The sequence below is a fragment of the Epinephelus lanceolatus genome, chromosome 1 (genome assembly GCF_041903045.1).
Source record: "Epinephelus lanceolatus isolate andai-2023 chromosome 1, ASM4190304v1, whole genome shotgun sequence".
In the NCBI taxonomy this organism is placed as follows: Eukaryota; Metazoa; Chordata; class Actinopteri; order Perciformes; family Serranidae; genus Epinephelus; species Epinephelus lanceolatus.
The window spans coordinates 7,183,916-7,195,028 of NC_135734.1; the positions used below are offsets into that span (position 1 = coordinate 7,183,916).

At 40.8% G+C, this 11,113-nt stretch overlaps 1 protein-coding gene across 4 annotated transcripts in view; it reads right to left on the reverse strand.

Annotated features, from left to right (window-relative positions):
* nfasca (neurofascin homolog (chicken) a) overlaps positions 1–222 on the reverse strand; it is a 209,465-nt gene extending 209,243 nt beyond the window's left edge. For 2 of the 4 annotated variants that reach the window (XM_078171016.1, XM_078171090.1), the window contains exon 1: positions 64–222. The gene's annotated coding sequence lies outside the window, so the exon portion shown is untranslated. The remainder of the gene's footprint in view (positions 1–63) is intronic. The other 2 variants (XM_078170957.1, XM_078170934.1) reach the window with 1 other exon arrangement.
* Positions 223–11,113: the final 10,891 nt, after the last annotated feature.

Here is an 11,113-nt window from a genome sequence, read left to right on the forward strand (position 1 = left end):
GTCAGTGCGATGGGAGATACAACTATGGAGCATCACAGGAGAAAGTAGAAAGTGTCCGCTTACCTGCACTGGTCCGCAGCTCCTCTCCCCTCTGCTGCACCGGGCACCGTCAACTCCGCAGCGGCATCAGAAAAAGATCCAGCTCCTCCTCTGTGCTGTCGGCGCTACCGGAGCTCTGACTCCGTGTTTCCTGTCAATGCGGCGCAGGTCTCTCTCTCTCTCTCTCTCTCTCTCTCTCTCGGACTCTTCGTTCCCCCTCGTTCAGCTGTTTTTTCTCTGCTCCGCAAGCACGCAAACACGGTTGTGTCGCCGCGTGCACACGCTCACGTAACCAGGGGTTGGCGGGCAGGTGGTTGGGGTGGAGGGCATGGCAACAACGATGATCCGTCCCTGGCTAAAATACAATTATAGTGGACACCTCGGTCATAAAACTAGTCTGCGCTTATATTAGTAAGTTTCCACTGATCACGTCTGGAACTGACACTTCTTTAACTTAAAGGTCCAGTATGTAGGATTAGGGTGATATATGTATTTGCAGAAACTGAATACAATATAATGAGTTTGTTTTCTTTAGTGTATAATAACCTGAAAATATGAATTGCTGTGTTCTCCTCACCTTAGAATGAGCCTTTTGCATTATTTCATTATTTCTGCAGGGAGTGGGTCTTCATTCATGGAGATCGCCATGTTTCTGCAGCAGTGTTGGGCTTGTTACTCTAAAAAAATGTAATGCATTACTTATTACTCGTTACTCTTTACAAAAGTAATAACACTGCTTTACTTATTACACCCTGCCGGCAGTAATTCATTACACTACTTGTTATATTAGTTTTCCGTTACACCCCAAAAATTTGGTAATTGTGTAAAAAATTGAAATGTGTGCCTCTGTGTGAATGTCTGGGTAATCGAAGCAACACTTACCTTTTGGACACGCTTTTCTTTGTTTAGGTTAAAATGCTATTAATAAGCTGATGGCACACTAAGATGTAAGTGAATTCCATCAGAGATAAAAACTCATAATTGTACCATTCTCATATGGTTCTAAGAAAACTCCGACCAATCACTGCATCCGAATGGAATGATTGGCTGAGCGTCCTGTCTGTCTTCCCCAGGTGGAGGCCTCAGACTAACTTAACCACTTGCATAACATCCGTTTTTACAGGAAATGTACAGTTTGCATAAAGTCTCTTTCAAAATAAATGCACTACATCAGTACAACACTGCAAATTTATGTTTTTTTTCCATCAACAACAGATGCATGTGGTTATGTTTTGCCAACACTCGCACATGGTTGGGCTCAAGAAAAAGAACAGGGTTTGGCTTTACAATTTTACAGGAAGCAAACAGTCCCATGCAAAAGTTTGGGCACCCCTGGTCAAAATTCCATTGAGTGTGTATAGCTAAGCAAGTAGAAGATGAACTGATTTCCGAAAGGCATGGAGTTGATGATAAAACATTTCTTCAATATTTTCAGCAAGACTACCTATTTTAAAATCCAAAAATTAACAAAAAGGAAAAAGGGCCTGAAGCAAAAGTTTGGGCACCTTGCATGGTCATTACTTAGTAGCGCCTCCTTTGGTCAGTAATACAGCTTCTAAACACTTTTTGTAACCTGTAAAGTCTTTCGGTTCTTGTTTGGGGGTTTTTTACCCATTCTTCCTGCAACAGGTTTCTAGCTCTGTGAGATTCTTGGGCTGTGTTGCGTGCACTGCTCTTTTGAGGTCTATCCACAGATTTTCAATTATTTTTAGGTTGGGGGACTGTGAGGGCCATGGCAAAACCTTCAGCTTGCACCTCTTAAAGTAGTTCATTGTTGATTTTGAGGTGTGTTTGGGGTCATTGTCTTGTTGTAGAACCCATGCTCTCTTCATCCTCAGCTTGCTTCAGTTTGCTTCCAGAATTTACTGGAGTTGAACTGAATCCATTCTTCCCTCAACCTGTGAAATGTTCCCCATGCCACTGGCTGCAACACAAGTCCAAGGAATGATGGATCCACCTCCATGATTAACAGTTGGATAGGTGTTCTTTTTTATGAAATTCTGCACCCTTCTTTCTCCAAACATACTTTTGCTCATTGCATCAGAAAAGTTCTATTTTAACTTCATCAGTTCACAGGACTTGTTTCCAAAAAAGCATCAGGCTTGTTTGGAAACTTTGCAAACCTCTGACGCTAAATTTTGTGGTGAGGATGCAGGAAAGGTTTTCCTCTTACGACTCTTCCATGAAGATCATGTTTGTGCAGGTGTCACTCAGTGGTGTAGTGGTAGCTGATGAGGTGGACGTACTACTTAGTAGCTGGGTAAGTTACAGAGGAGGAAGTGGGCATACTCTCCTATATAGTCTAATGGTTTTTTGTCTGATAGGTGGGTATACTGTAATTGGCCAGAAAAAGATGTGGGTTTACCCCATATACCTGCGTATACCCTCCGCTACACCACTGGTGTCACTGCACAGTAGAACAGTGCACCACCACTCCAGAGTCTAAATCTTTCTGCAGGTCTCCTGCAGTCAAACTGGGGGTTTGATTTGCCTTTCTAACAATCCCACAAGCAGGTCTCTCAGAAAGTTTTCTTGGTCCTCCAGAACTCAAGTTGACCTCCACAGTTCCTGTTAACTGACATTTCTTAATTACATTATGAACTGAGAAAACAGCTACCCAAAAACACCTTAGTCTTCATCATGCTTTGTGGGCATCAGTTATTTGGGTTTTCAGAGTGCTAGGCAGCTGTTTAGAAGAGCCCATGGCTGCTGATTGACAGGGCGAGGTTTCAGGAGGCAGAGTATTTATAGAGCTTTGAAATTTGCATCACCTGACCTTTCTTAACAATGCTTGTTAATTAATTATGGTCTCAGACCCTGGAAAAAGTTGTCAGAGTGATCAAATGTCTTGGAGTGCCCAAACTTTTGCATGGTGCTCCTCTCCTTTTTTCACTCTAAAGCTGTACAAAACTAAAATGAATACAGTAATCATGCTTAAAATGTTGAAAAGCATGTATCATCTTGAACTTCATGCTTTTTGTAGATTTGTTCATCTTCTACTTACTTTTCTTTTTTTTTTTCTTTTTTTTATAAAAAAAATAAATATATTGGGATGTAATTTCTTTGTAATGACTAACATTTTGATTAGTAACTGTACACTGAAAAAAGTGATTTTTTGGCCCTGTAATTATTACTTCAGTTATGTATATAATTCTACAAAAAAATATAATTTCAGTGCTTTTACTTTAAAATGTCAGTTTTCATGTCGTGTGTTACTTGGTGATTGTTTGTAACAATGTATCCTCAATTTTGCATATAAATTTTACCCTTTATTCCAAGTAATATTCACTGAACTACTACATTAACTTTATTAGTTTATATGTGCAAGTAAAATGTACTTGGGTGGTATCAGTGGCAACCTTCTTTGCACTCGGAGCGTGACGTCAGAGGCCCGTTCCACAGTGTGTTGTCGAACGGTTCTGCCCGCCGACATGTGCGGACATAAACTAGGATAACTGGGTCACCACATTGGGATTTTCAGCGACATGGAACCACGGAGGTAAGTCTTAAGCTTAACAAACTGTGTACGTTCCGTTTTCTACGTTCCTTATTTGCGTAAGTCCGTGCTCCAGCACTGAAAACAGTGGTGCTAGCGAATCTTTTTTTTTTTTTTCCGCTAGCTAACAAGTTAGCTCAAGTTAGCTCAAGTGTCGTCCTTTTTGCCTGGAGAGGTCCCATAGAGGAGGCCATGGTTTTATCAGAGCTGAATATGTTGCTGGGTTGAACGATTGGCTCGCACGCATGTAATAAGCGTTTCACAGATTTAAACGAATATAGTTGTCCTGCCTGGTATGTACACACCCCCCCACCCCACCCCACCCCCCTCGCTGGTCAAATCAATAGTCGTCTTACGTTCAATGTCAATGACATTTTCCAAGATAAGAAAATAGTATTTGGGTTAAGTTATGATTTGATATTTGCGCACAGAAGAATTACCACATAAATATGTTTAAAATGTTGGATAGTTGCTCTAGAGGATGAGGCCGGTTAGGCACGTGTGTTGAAGTAATCCCTGGGGGCGGTTTCAGGAGCTCTGAGCCACTCCAGTTTTGAAGTTTTTTTCTAAAGTGAATTGAGCATATGTCCTAGAATGCTGCACACCACTGCAATGAGGTTTATTTATTTTTACTTGTATTTATTTATTTATTTATTTATTTATTTATTATTATTATTATTATTATTTTCGTTTAGGGGCTTAGGGACCATCTACAATTTGCAATACTAAAAACAGAATCTAAAGTATTCACAAACTACCTCTTATACATTGTAGAGTCAGAAAAAATGTGTAGAAAGATGTTGCACATCTGTTGACTTCACTGTTTTACCCTGTTTTGTTTAATTTTTTTTTCAATAACTTTGTTCTAAGGAACTGTAGTGTAACAATAATGTCGTTATATATCAGTAGTCTCCTGCTGGTTAGACTCCCAACTAGCAGGAGTCTACAAGTATGTGACATACCTTTTCTGTTTTTTTTCTGCAATTAAATTATTAGAAAATGGAATGTATGAAATATTGTAGCAGATTTTAAAGTTTCAATATGCATTCTAAGGCATGAGTTAATAGAAATTACTTTAAAAAGCACATAGATAACACTTTTTTCCCCTTTACAGAACCTAGAAGGACATTTGCTCATCCCTCTGCAACTTTGAGTCCACAGCTGATAGAAGGTAAGATCAAATTGATAATGAATAGGAACACAGAACACAGGTTTAGTTTTAATATACTGAATTTGAATCAGAGAAGAGGGGAGCATTGTTGAAACACTACAGACTAAAGCATGGACATGGCGGTCGCAGCCAGTCAGTTCCTTGTCTCCACACTGATTGCCCCTGCTCATTTAAAACATTCAATGCCCTTCGGACCCATTTGTCTCGGCAGCATGCACAGATCGCCACACAAAGTGGACCTCTTTTATTTTCTTGTCTACTGTGCTCCTCTGGTTTTTTTTAATTCAGAGAAGCAGTATTTTGAGCATCTTGGCAGCCATTTGAGAAAGTTTGAACTCGTAGCATGTGTCTTCAAAAACTGCAACTTCAGCACAAACATTTATTCAACATTCGCTACCCACAGACACAGAAAGCACCATTCACACTCCCCTGATGATTTTAAAGCGGAAGTCTTAAAACAACCCTCTGAACCCGTTTCAGCTCAGGATGAGACCTATGTGGAAGAAGGCTCAGAGCTTTTGGGTGGGGAACCACAGGAGTTGACCCAAGATATAAAAGAGAGGTTTGGTCATCTCTTTTTGAAGTTGGAGAGTACTTTCAATGTCCCAAACAAATGCATTGATGAAATAGTAGATGAACTTCAGTTTATATCCGCATGTGCATCTGGTCCACTCTTAAAAGATGTGGTTGTATCCACCTTGAGAAACCATAAGTGTGATCTGGATCCAGCTGTTGTTTCAGATTTGGTAAAAAATCTGTGTGAGTCAAACCCTATAAGTACTACCTTGGGGATGGATGGGCCTTTCACAACACAGTACAAGAGGAGAGAATTCTTGAAAAAACATTTCTCAGTTGTTGAACCCGAAGAACACATACTTGACAAAAAGGAGGGCAAAACCTTCCAATATGTCCCAATATTGCCCTCCTTGTTGCAGGTCCTAAGCAAGACTTTTCAAGAAAAGACATTTGAATGTGGAAAAAATTCTGAAAATAAGTACCAGACATTTCGTGATGGATCTCACTATCAGAAAAATGATTTTTTTTCTGTGAAAGAGGACAGAGTCAGTCTAATACTCCACATCGATGACTTTGAGGTATGCAATCCTCTTGGGACATCACGAAAAAAACACAAAGTCACCGCTGTATATTGGGTGTTGGGAAACATTCCAGTTCACTTGCGGTCCACATTGGCATCTATCTATCTGGCAATTCTGTGTAAGGCTGAAGACACCAAGCAGTTTGGATTCCACAGAATTTTAGAGCCACTCTTAGCAGATATTCAAAGCTTGGAGGAAGATGGTCTCTTTATTCCAGAGTTAGGCAAAGCCATTAAAGGAACTGTGGTCAGTGTGGTGGCAGATAATTTGGGGGCCCACTCTGTGGCAGGGTTTGTCGAGAGCTTCACAGGATCTTACGTCTGCCGGTTTTGTGTTGGGGAGCGATCAACGTTTCAGTCCAGTGAAGTGAGATCCGGGTCTTTTCAACAAAGAACTAAAGATCAACATGCACTGCATGTGCAGCCAGCTGTGTCTAGTCCAAGTCACACACCTTGCTATGGTGTGAAAAAACAGTGTGCATTGTCAGAAAAACTTAAACATTTTCATGTGACATCTGGTTACCCTCCAGATGTTTTACATGACACTCTGGAGGGCATTGTTCCTGTGGAACTGGCTTTGTCATTTGATATCCTGATTACGAAAAAATACTTTTCTCTCATGGAACTCAATAATGCCATTCGTGATTTCCCATATAAGTGGAGTGATAAAACCAATCGCCCTCATCTCATTCCTGCTAACTTTAGCACTCGAAAATCAGTGGGCGGAAATGCACATGAAAATTGGTGCTTATTGCGACTGCTGCCTCTGATAATAGGTTTAAAAGTACCTGAACATGAGCCTGTATGGCAGATGTTAATGACATTGAAAGACATTGTGGACCTTGTCATGTCTCCAGTCCACACAGAAGAAAGCATCTGCTATCTTGACAGTATGATTGCAGAACACCAAAGCAGATTCCTTGATGTTTTTCCCCAAGAGACACTCAAACCCAAGCACCATTTCCTGGAACACTATCCTCAGCTCATTCGGGAATTTGGCCCTGTTGCTGCCCTTTGGACAATGAGATTTGAGGCCAAACACAGCTTTTTTAAGAGAATCGTCAGGCACACTGGTTGTTTCAGGAATATCTTGCTGTCCCTTGCAAATAAGCACCAGCTCATGGTTGCGTACCATCAATCACATGCTGTCAAACCATCACTTGCAGTCACAAAAACTAGAGGTCTCTTTAGATGTACTTAAGGATGATCTAAAAGACCTGGTGAAATGCAGATTCCCATCTGTTACAGCTGTGCACGTTGCGAATAATGTGTTCTTTTTAGGCACCAACTATGCAGTGGGAATGTTATTGTGTTGTGGCTCCACTGCAGGATTGCCTGATTTTTCTGAAGTGTTGCAGATAATGGTGATTTGTGACAAACTGACTTTTTTTGTGAGACAACAAAACACATGGTACAACGAACACCTCAGGAGTTACGAGCTGGAGAACACAGCCAGTGTGCAGTTATTTGAGCAAAGAGAGCTTAAAGATTTTTATCCCTTGGCTGCATATACTCTTGCTGGAAGACGACTGACAACTTTGAAGCACCACATTTGCCTCTCCTTTTAAGTAAGACATGAGTAGAGAATGGTCTTGTACCAATTAATGTCTCTGTGTCTTTTTTTCTCAGTTTTTTGAAGCACCTTCTTCCTGTTGAGATGGCAACCCCAGTGAAGCTGTGGATCATCTTTGGCGAGGATGACATCCGCAAACTAGTTCTGCCTTCAGGCATCCCGGGCACAATTCAGGACCTCACTGATGTTATTCAAGAGACATTTCGCATTACAGGATCATTCACTGTAATGTATCAGGACATGGATTTTGATGGTCAGTTTTTCACTTTGACCTCAATTGAGGAAGTACAAGATAAGGCTACCCTCAAACTTGTAATGACTGAACCAGTAGTCTTAACTCTCAATCCTGTGGACTTGTCAGACATAGAATCCCTAGTACCACAGTCTTCTGATGCAAGCTCTTGCCACTCATCTGGATCTCAGGACACAATCCTGCTTTCCCACCAAGATGAAAGTGGAACATCCTACAGGTCTAAGCCATGGCCAACTAAGTTTGAAATACCACCTTTTTCTTATGACGTAGACCTTGTACTGGAAGCTGGAAACCAGGCTTATGAAAAGGAAGGCACACTGTTGATCAACCCGAGAGTAACAAGTAGCATACTTGACAAGCTATCAGAGAAAATATTTTGCTTCACAGCATACCCAACTGGTGTCCAGATTTTAGCTGTAGCTGAAGCCTTGGTAGAAAAGTACCCGTGCCTCAAAGAGCCAGGGTCTTTTAATGGCTTATATGGCTGGCAACAGAGGATCAAGTATAAAATGGGCAATTACCGGGCAAAGTTAAGAGGCCGCCAGCTAGCTATTCCAGAACTGGAGGTTAACACACTGAAGAGACGATGCGCCAATGAAGAGGGTTCATCTAAAGGCATCAAAAGGCCGAAGAAAGCTGAAGTGAACTACCTGCCACCACTGCCATTAGGTGAGACAGAGGAAACTTTAGAGAAGGAGAGACTAGATTTGCTCAAGGAAATAAAGAAGAAGAACAATGGGAAGATAATTAATGAGAAAATGGAGAAGTCTTTCGCGGTCCGAAGAATAGAGGTTGTAAATCACTGCCCCACAGTTCAAGACCTCATGGAACGATGGCCTTCTCTGTTCAGTGAAACTCAGGTAACTCCAGTTCTTTCTTTCAGTTACTGTATATCACACTACATTTGGTTTTTCTGATGGGGACTTGTTCATGCAACAACTAAGTGTAATTGGGGTCCATTGAGTCATCTTGATATGATTTTGTGTTTATATCTCTCGTTTCAGATCAAAGAAGAGTTCAAAAGAATAACCACAATTCATCTGGAGCGAACCTTTTTGTCCAAACTGGACAGGCACACCACCAAACTCGTGGAGATATTTAGGAAGAAGGGCGGGATTGCAGGAACGAAGATTAGACCAATGTTGGACTCACTGAGTGAGGTAAATGTTTTAATTAATTTAATTGCATCATCTAATGTTGACATCATACACACTGAGAATGTGTTGCTGATGTTTTATTTTGATCAGTGTTTATTTATTTGGATGCACTGACAGGACTGCATTTTTAATTTTGTTGTACTGGTTCTATTCTATTCTGTTGGCCTCAAACTTTTCTCTTTATCTCATCACTGTGGCCACAATTTATTGCATGATTTCCCCCAGAAATGTAGACAAACTTGTCCTCTCTCATAATATGTGCTCAAAAAAGCAGAGACATTTACATAATTTTCACTGTGAGTCTTTGAGTGCGGCCAGATCCGTTCCTGCTGCTCCTAGACTCCAATACTAAATTTTCAGACAGAGACAATCAGAAGGGGCTCCAGTTTGATACTGGCTGTCACAACAGCAACCCTGAGGGACATAGGTTTAAGTTTACAACTTAGGTTTGTTTATCACCCACTTTAATGTCAAAGTTCAACACACATGCAACACTTTGACATCCCCTTAATGTTTAGAGAGAAATTATCATGTATTTGAGTAATTCTGTCTTTACAATGAGTGACTCTTGAGCTTAAGGCCGTGGGTTTGATTCCCATGTTGACAGAGACCCTGTAGCTACGATCGAGCCCTTGGTGGAGCACATTGTCTCAACAGACACCATTAAGAAATACATTTTAAGTTGCACACTTCTCATACTCTTGCCCACGTAGCAAGCTTACATTCCCTGAAGGTAACTCTCTGTTTACATTTGTATGTGCTGTTATGTATTGTTCTCTGTAATAAATTTTCTTATCTTTTTTTAACAGCAACATGTCGAAGGCAGAAGAGACATCATCATCCGTTGCTTGGTTGAGTTCCTTGGAGAGTCTGTAGAGGAGCTGATCAAAGACTACCAGGTAAATTTTATGATTTTTGGATGACCACATTAAGAGGTCGTCTGGCCTTATAATCTGATATTCACTTCTGATGTTATCTTTCGGGGTAAAACTTGTTTATTCTGATAATAAATATGGGCATAAACATGAACTGGCGATTATTAACCTTTATTTAACCAGGTAAATCAATTCAGAACTAGTTCTCATTTACAATGATGACCTGGGCCAAAGGCAACAACATAGCAAATACGAATACAAAATTACAATATAATACAATATTAATGGCAGTGTGTCCTGTTTTTGACTGATACTGCATCTGACATTTTTCTCAGAATTTTTCTTATGAATTTGTTTTGAAGATCAAAGCCACATGGCTTATCTCATGGTCCTCTACACTGAATTGTGGTTCACTGTGGTTTATTTATATTTTCATGCATTTCTTTACACTAACCTCAAACAATCCCCAATAGTATGTGTCTGCAGACCCGGAGACTGCAGATTCAGACCGACCTGCAGTTCTAGATGCCTTCTTTTTCGCGACAGTGTGCCGTACTGGACAGCTGTAAAACTACAACTAAATCAGCGTCTCACACAAATATCACTTTTTGAAACAAGTTACAATTTTAAAGTTTTATTACACTCGCATCAAAATACCAAGATTTAAGTGTTGATGGAGCATGACACTATAGAATTTCGCTCCAGGGATCAGTGTGATTCTGATGAAGCTAAAAAAGTCTCTCTTCTAACAACAGTTTTGTCAGTCAGCATGGAAACACGTCACTCTGCCAGTAGTGTGGTGTTTGGACCAGAGTGAAAACAAACATGTGAACACAAACCGTACAAGCTGAAAAATGTGTCAGGTGCGCAGCCTTGGTCCACACTCTCACCTCTGGTCGTCTGGCCGTAGTCTTGTCCCACGTGAAAATCAAGGCGTCTAGAACTGTGCGTCCAGAACTGCAGGTCTGCATCTGCAGTCTTGGGGTCTGCAGATACACTCTCCTCAACAATCCAGGCATTTTTAACTGTTAAATGTCATTCAACCTCCCTTTCACAAACTGTATTTGAAATCTAGTTTCAGCCACTGATTTCTAATTGTGGCTATATGTGTTTTCATAGGATGTGAGCAAAGAAGCAGTGAAAGAGGACTGCAGTCAACACATCATGAAGATCATTGTCATCCATCCGAACGTGGCACAGGAAAATCAAGATCCCAGCTACGTGTCGGTAATCATAGAGGGGAAAGAAGTTCTGGAGGACTGCAGAAGTGTCGCAAATGCTTGCCTGCTGCTCATGGGTGTCATCTATGCAGTCAATTTAAGTTACCCACTGAAACTGAAATACACATTTGAAGTATTTCAGAAACTGTTTCTTGAGCTTGACATCCTCAAAATGTCTTCAAAAGTCCAGGCTCTCCACAAGAAACTCTTAGCATGAATGTTTGCAGTGCTGC